Source organism: Arachis ipaensis, chromosome B05 (genome assembly GCF_000816755.2).
Source record: "Arachis ipaensis cultivar K30076 chromosome B05, Araip1.1, whole genome shotgun sequence".
In the NCBI taxonomy this organism is placed as follows: Eukaryota; Viridiplantae; Streptophyta; class Magnoliopsida; order Fabales; family Fabaceae; genus Arachis; species Arachis ipaensis.
The window spans coordinates 120,558,327-120,567,192 of NC_029789.2; positions in this window are offsets into that span (position 1 = coordinate 120,558,327).

Genomic DNA, 8,866 nt, shown 5'->3' on the forward strand with positions numbered 1-8,866 from the left:
TTTGGCCTTTTAATAAGGTCTAGACCAAGTCAAATTTGTCAACAAACCCAACTTAATACTTAGTAAATAGTCTATAGTAAGTTACATGTTAATAAATTTTACAATTATTCTTAACATACAAGTTATTTTTCAATATAACTCTATACGCGTGTACATTCTTCTTCTTCTTCTTTTTCATTATCGTTGTCACTAACACTACTTCTTTCTCCTCTTTCTCCTTTTTTTTTCATTGGAATTTTTCTCCTCCTTCTCCTCCTTCTCCTCCATCATCTTCATCATCATGATCATCATCGTTATAATCAGTGACGGATCCGAAAAATTAAATACATGTATTGTTTAAATTATTTTTAATGTGTATTTTTTATTTTAATATATATACACAGGTAGTTATTTTCGATGTAAATATAACATGATTAGTTTTTATAATATCTAATTTTACAAATTAAAATACTAAAATAATCATGTATAAATAGGATAAAGTATATTTTTTGTTCTTAAAATTTGACAAAAATTTTAAAAATATCCCTAAGTTTTATTTTATTTCAATTTTGTCCCAAAAGTTTTCGATTTGCATCAAATATACCCCTGACGGCTAATTTTTTAAAAAATTTAAGATCGATTCAACAACAATTTCATAAGAACAACCTCTCAACACAAGCAAATCAAGCATAATTTTCATGCATTATTGTTATATTGGTCTTAAGTTTTTTGAAAATTTAGCCTCCGATGGTATATTTGATGCAAATCGAAAACTTCTGGGACAAAATTGAAACAAAATAAAACTTAGGGGTATTTTTAAAATTTTTGCCAAACTTTGGGGACAAAAAATATACTTTACCCTTATAAATATATGTCTTTTTATATAGGATAATGCTACATATTCATATTTTTTTTGTTAACCAAGTCCAATCAAATTTGTCTAAGACAACAAAAAATAGTTATGACTAATATTATTTTAAGTTTTATTGTTTAACTTAGATAGACTTAGTTCATAAAAAGATTTGGATGTGTAGTATTTCTTTTACATATATATAAGTAAATACTTATTTAGAAATTTATTATTTTGTATTGAACATTTTTATACTACTGCTTTAACTCATGTTGAACGTTTTACTGTAGAGTATACAGATGAGTGACTTTGCGAGCTCTGTGAGGGTTTCAACACAAGTTCATGACCTAAAACAATGTAGTACAAAAAAAAGTCAAAGATCGGGAGCAGTGAAGGATCCAGAAAATTTTGATAGTGGGGTAAAATTTATATAACATGATAATAATTTTTATAATAAAAATAATATGTGTATATAAAAAATTAAATATTAAATTATCTATTAACCACTATATATCTATGTATAAATATATATATTGTTTAATTTATTTTTAATGTGTATTTTTTATTTTAATATATATACACAGGTAGTTATTTTCGATGTAAATATAACATGATTAGTTTTTATAATATCTAATTTTACAAATTAAAATACTAAAATAATCATGTATAAATAGGATAAAGTATATTTTTTGTTCTTAAAATTTGACAAAAATTTTAAAAATATCCCTAAGTTTTATTTTATTTCAATTTTGTCCCAAAAGTTTTCGATTTGCATCAAATATACCCCTGACGGCTAATTTTTTAAAAAATTTAAGATCGATTCAACAACAATTTCATAAGAACAACCCCTCAACACAAGCAAATCAAGCATAATTTTCATACATTATTGTTATATTGGTATTTAATTTTTTGAAAATTTAGCCTCTGAGGCCGAGGATATATTTGATGCAAATCGAAAACTTTTGGGACAAAATTGAAACAAAATAAAACTTAGGGGTATTTTTAAAATTTTTGCCAAACTTTGGGGACAAAAAATATACTTTACCCTTATAAATATATGTCTTTTTATATAGGATAATGCTACATATTCATATTTTTTTTGTTAACCAAGTCCAATCAAATTTGTCTAAGACAAGAAAAATCAGTTATGACTAATATTATTTTAAGTTTTATTGTTTAACTTAGATAGACTTAGTTCATAAAAAGATTTGGATGTGTAGTATTTCTTTTACATATATATAAGTAAATACTTATTTAGAAATTTACTTCTTATACAATTAGAAGTCAATTCTTATTGAGATTCATAATTAAAAAATTCTTTTAGTTAATGTAGTTACAGAAAAAAAATTAAAACTAATATAAAAAAAGATAAATAATACTCTTTCAAGTTGATTTCTAAGAAAAAACACAAATTTCATTTAAATTGAGAATTGATCATTCTAATGACATCTAATATGAAATTTTTAAATTGACTATGAAGTACCAAAAGTTGAATAAAAAATTATTGTGGGGTCAAATTTAATAATTTAGTGGGGGCAAATAAATATTATTATCATATACTACTCAAAAAAATTTCAAATTGTAATAGGGGCAACCCATACTCATATACATACATCCGTCCCTGGTTATAGTCATCGTCGTCTTCTTCTTATACATATCGTCGTTATTGTTATCGTTGAATTTTTGCCATATTGATGATGTTGCCTGATTCAAAATTAAAGAAAATATTTTTGTACATTTGTAGCAAAATTTTGATATAGGAGTTCTGAATCTGAATTGTTATTGTGATGAGTCTGTTTCATTCTCGTTTCGATGTTTTGAAAAACTTGCAGTGTATTTTGAAAATATTGCAGTGTATTTTGGAAATATTTTGGTGTATTTTTATTCTGATAAGTTCTGTATAATTTAAAACTCTGTCTCTTCCTCCTCTTCATCTTTTGTTTTTGCTTCTTCTTCTTTTTCATTATCATCATCATCTTTTTTTCTTATTCATTTTTTTTCTTGTTTTACCTTCTCAAGTTTTTTTTTTTGTTTTACTCTCTTAACAAGAATAAAAATAAAAAATCAAACAAAGAAGAAGAAAAAATACATAATGCTGCAAAATTACTTGGAAGAAGATGAACAAACATTCATTTAATTAAAAAAAAAAAAGAGGAAGACAATGCATTAAAGAAGAAGAAGCAACAGAAGATGAGAAGGAGTAAGAAGAAGAGTTTTGAATTATGTAGAACTTATCAGTACAAAAATATTAAAAATTCTTAAACAATACACATAAATATCTTAGTTTTACATTAAAATTTGCTGCAAATACACAAAAATATTTTCTTCAATGCTTCATTTTCTAAAAGAAAGAGAAATAAAAAAAGAAGAGGAAGAAAATGCATTAAAGAAGAAGAAGCAACAGAAGATGATGAGAAGTAAGAGGAAGAGTTTTGAATTATGCAGAACTTATCAGTACAAAAACATTAAAAATTCTTAAACAATACACATAAATATCTTAGTTTTACATTAAAATTTGCTGCAAATACACAAAAATATTTTCTTCAATGCTTCATTTTTTTTCTTCTTTTTTTTCCTTATTTCTTTCTTTCTTTTAGTTGAATGAATGTAAGTTCATCGTCTTCCAAGTAATTTTGTAACATTATGTGTTTCTTCTTCTTTTTTGTTTGATTTTTTTTATTTTTATTCTTGTTAAGAGAGTAAAACAAGAAGAAACTTGAGAAGGTAAAACAAGAAGAAAATGATGAACAAGAAAAAAAAAGAAGAAGATAGTGATGATGATGAAAGAAAAGAAGAAGAAGCAGTAGAAGATGAGGAGAAAGAAGAGGAAGAGTTTTGAATTATATAGAATTTATTAATATAAAAACACCAAAAATTCTTAAACAATACACATAAATATCTTGGTTTTATATCTTCGCTGCAACAAAAATATTTTCTTTAATGCAGAACTCCTATGTTACATTCAATTCAAACCATCAATGACGAACAGCAATTTTCACAAACAAAAATAACATTATTCATCTATACAATCATAAATTACCAACGAAAACATTAACTAGAATCAAACCACACATCAGCCACTTGATTGGATTCAAAACAATAATCCACTTTGCTCTGATTCAATTGACAATCTGAACTTAAATCATTCATTATCTTCAACAACGAGATAATTGTTCAAAACTAATTTCAGAACTTGATTTGATAATTGTCTTTTTTTCTTATTCATATTTTTCTTCTTGTTTTATCTTTTCAAATTTCTTATTATTTTACTCTCTTAACAAGAATAAAAAAATAAAACAAAGAAGAAGAAAATATATATAATACTGTAAAATTACTTGAAAAATGATGAACCCATATTCATTCAATTAAAAAAAAGAAAGAAATAAGAAAAAAAAGAAGAAGAAAAGATGCATTAAAGAATGCGTTGAAGGAGAAAAATGAGAAAGTCGAAGAAGGTCTTGGATCCCAAGAACGCCCCAGGCAACACTCTTCTCTGATGCCAGACGCCTATGCCAGGCCAAAAAATCAGTTCCTCGAGGAGTAACTTTGGGGTTGTGTTCTGAAGGGTTTTTGGGGATTGGTGAAAAAAGAAATATCGAGGTCTTGACTAATCATTAAATCTTTCCCTTGGACACTTGAGAAGAGAGGAAGCCTTCTGTTTGCCCTTTCTAAATTGTCAATAGGGCCAACGAAACTGTGAATTTTGTCACTTACGGTGAAGAGGATAAGGATTCTGGGGTGGTCAATTTGAAGTTGAGGGTCTCCAATGATTTCATCATTGATTTGATTCAGAATGTGCAAAGACAGAGGAGTTGGTTGTTGGGTTGCTAGATCCTTACCTTTATCTTGAGTAGCGTGAGAAGATGAGAAAGCCATTGATGAATAAGGAGGAGAATGAGAGATAAAAATGGCAGTTGCACAATGGAACCGCCAAATGCAAGGTTTCAAGGAGCGAAGATTCAAAAAGGGAAAAAGATAATGATGGAAAGTTTAAGTTAAATAAGGTTTGCTTCCTAATCGTTGTTACAGAGAAGATTCAAAGAGAAAAGATGTATCTTTGCGAGGAAGGCGAAGTGGTGGAGAGAAAAACTGAGAATCGTGGGAGACGTGTCAAACGGGTCAAAATTGATGGAGAAAGTAAATGACAATTATGACCAGGTAAGATAATCAAAGACTGAATTAAGATTAAGTGTTTTGTCTTCTAAGGAGTGACTTTGAGAAACGAACACGTTAATCATAAGGGGCAATTTGTTAGTCAAGATAATTACTTTCGAAGGTTAAGCTGATTCGAAACGTTAATGAAGTTTCGAAATGAAAGCAGAGATCAAAAGAGATGCACGTGCAGGCATCAAGTGGGGAACTGTTGGCACGGATTCGACAGACATGATAAATCGAGCAGCTACTCGAATGAGGCAGATCGAAGGTTTTCTCGAGTTAAGGATTTTTCAGTAACACTTTTGGGCAAAAGAGAGGGAACGGTTACCCAAAGTTTTGCACACAAGGGGCATCATGTCATTAATGGTCGGTTATAGAAATGGGTTATAAATATTAGAAAGTTTTAGGAAACCAGGGTTGGAACTTTATTTCAGAAATTACTCATGCATACTCACATCCCAGCGACTTTCTGAGTCTGCCTCGAGTCAAATTTCTATAGGGTTCCTTCCACTTGTTTTTTTACTTTTCATTTATAATTCCTACAAAACTTTACTTTTCATGTTCAATTTATCTTTCAAGCAACTTTGATTTTCTTGTTAAATTTATATTTTAGCACTTTTAATTTCTATGTCAAAAGTTCTTTGATTCAGTCGAAGGCATTCTATCGCTTTGTTTAAATTCAATGCAAACCTTTTCGATTTTAGTCAGTTTATCTTCCATTATTTTATTTCATACCCTTTAAACCTTTTTTAATGCTCGTCTAATTTGAAGACCTTTGATGCACTTATAGAAAGACTGGTACTTGCAAAAGAGTAGTAGGTTTCGCTCGCAGACTATTAGAATCGAACCACCATCGATTTGCTAAAAATCGACAAAACAAATACCATCTAAATTAATTTCTATATTAACAAATTGGACGACAAATAGAATAAAATTTTAATAGCACTATGCATAAACCGCTACTATGTGCCTCGGTTTATGCAAGATAATATTCTTTTAAAAATTACTATAGCCAATTTTTGGTCAGCGAAATTTTTTCATAAACCGCTACATTCTGCAATGATTTCTGTCCAACACAAAATTTCACGGTTTTTTTATAATTACTGCACTATGTAATGGTTTTAGAAACTACTACACCATGTGATGCTTATTTTTCTTTCTAATTCCTCGCTATTATCAAAATAGAGAATTGAATGAAAAAAAAGAGCAAATAATCAATTATTAAAACTAAAATAGATTTCATTAATTTTCTTTTAATTTTTAAATTACTCTTTTTTATTATATTCTTCGTCTCAATTCTTCAATTATTCTACCACTGTTATTGTTAAAAAATCCTCAAACTTTAACCTTAATAACCTAAAGAAGAGTGTTTGAATTTGACTTAAGAAACCTTAACTATAGAATCTGCAGAATCAAAGTTCAAACCTCTTGCTCTTTTGCAAATCGGTCTCCACTTTCCAGTTTCCACCACATTCCATAGCATAGATGTTGTTTCTACTTCTCACACTTTCACTCTTTTAATCATTTCTTAACTGATTACTTCTAATCTCTATGTTTTTCTTTGAAATCTAATGGGTGCTTCTCTTGTGTGCTCTATCATTATTTTTCCTCTTCCAACCATTTGTTGTGCCACATTGTTATTTTATTTTTTTCAACTTCACACAAACTATCATCTATAAATATTCTTTTTTTTTTTGCCGCAAATTTTTTCTGTAGTCGCCTTCTCACGTCACAGAACCGCGTTCTGTCAAGTGTCAACGTTATTTCTTGAATCGGTGTTTAATTGTGTCAGATTTGCTGCATCGATTATGATAGTGAAAATGAAGATGAAAATAATAATGGTAATGGTAACGATGATAATCGTGACGATGATGGTAATGATGATGACGATCATGACGAATGAAAAAAAAAATTAAGAGTTAAAGTTTAAATTTTTTTTGAGACTATAACAATAATAAAATAATTGAAGAATTGAGATTAAAAAGATAATAAAAAAGAGGTGAATTCTACCTAACCCCCTCTAAAATAACATGTAAGTTACCCTTCATGATGTGTTACATTTTAATTGGTCATTACTTAACTATAGTTGGGTTATTTTATAATTTATTATTTGAGATGGGTAATTGTATAATTTCTTAAAATATTAAAATTCTACCCCATTAATTGAAGCACGTTCTCACGCAATCTCTTTCTACAGTGCATCCTTCCTTAACGAGTCGTTGAATTTTCATGGCTTGTAACTTCTTCGTTCTTCCCAGTATAGTCAGCACCGACTTCATTGCTATCTCATGTCCTCTCACTCAATCTCTTTTTTTTTTTTTACCATGGATCATTCCTTACCAATATAATTAATGGTTAGTTTGGTTATTAAATTTTTTTCATTAAAAATAATATATGGAATATATATTCATATGTAAAATATAATATAATATAATAAAATAAATCTAATTCAATTTTTTAATATAAAAAATAATTATTTACACAAAAGAAAAGGAAGGGCATTATTGCTGTAAGCCTGTAACTAGTGAGACCTGTACATAGAGTGATAGAGTAGAGAGACACAAAAAATTTCTCCTGTTTATATATCTAGATTTTTTCTGAATTATTCTAGTGTTGACGTCTACATGATCTAACATGGTTGCAAGCTGGGGTCCTCATCCAGTGCGCGAAGAAGTAACCCAATGCCCATTATAATTTGGTTTTATATTTTCACACTGCTAATATAAACTTGTCATATTCCATGCAACAGCTTCTGGATTTTTGGCCTTTATAAATTAAATTTCCATTTTTGATAGAGAATTAGAAGCACTAAGAAGCTTGATGTGGGCTAATCACATAACGGCCAATAATCTAATAACATGTTTCCATCCAACACTACAATTGCCAAACAGGGACCTGAAAAGATAATATAAATCTAATTGAATTAGGATAAAATAATATAGTGATATATATAATATTCAAGCAACTGACACACAATCAAGGGTTTCTTTTAATAAATAAAATAAATATTTTATTTACCAAAATAAATAATTTATAGCGTTTTGACCAAAATGCATCGAATCTCTTATCTTATTTATAATATAAATGAGATAAGATCACATAGAAATAAAATATATATATCGTTTACAATATAAACGAGATATATGTAATCTTATCTCGTTTATTCTGTAACTAAAATACGTGAATAATTATGACGTTTATACTGTAAATGAGATATATAAAGATAAATTTTTAACAACTATAAAAGAATGTATAACTCTTTTGTATTCTTTATAAATATTTCACTACTTTTTTTCTATTATTTCTTCCAAAAATAAACTAAAATATCTAGTAATAATGAATATTTGATTGTAAGTATGTATTTGGTTGACTCACAACATAATTAGGACAAAAAAATAAATATGATTTCAAAGTATAATTGAATTCGTAAGAAATTATTTGGGGTCTATCCGAGAAGATGACATTGAAATTGAATCAATAACAAGGGTGGTATTGTAAATTCGCTTGTTTATATGTTTTGGAACATGAAGTCATGAAGAGTCACCAAGTTGTGGTTTCGCAAAATGCGTTATATATTTTAGGAAACATTTTAAGGAAACATTTTAAGTACATTGGAAAGACGAGTTAGTTATTTTAATTATTGATCTAAATTATAAAAAATATATAATATATATTAATTAAAATCAACAATTAAAATACGTATGCTTATAAGTGATTGTACGAATATAAAGCTGAGTATTCAAAGAGCCTCTTCTACGAATCAAACACCACGACTGTGAAAGAATAATATGTGTTTATATATGATAGGTGGATAATAAAAAAGTGAGCAAAGAAGAAAAATGAACTGAAAATGGATATTTTATAAAAAAATGTTATAACACA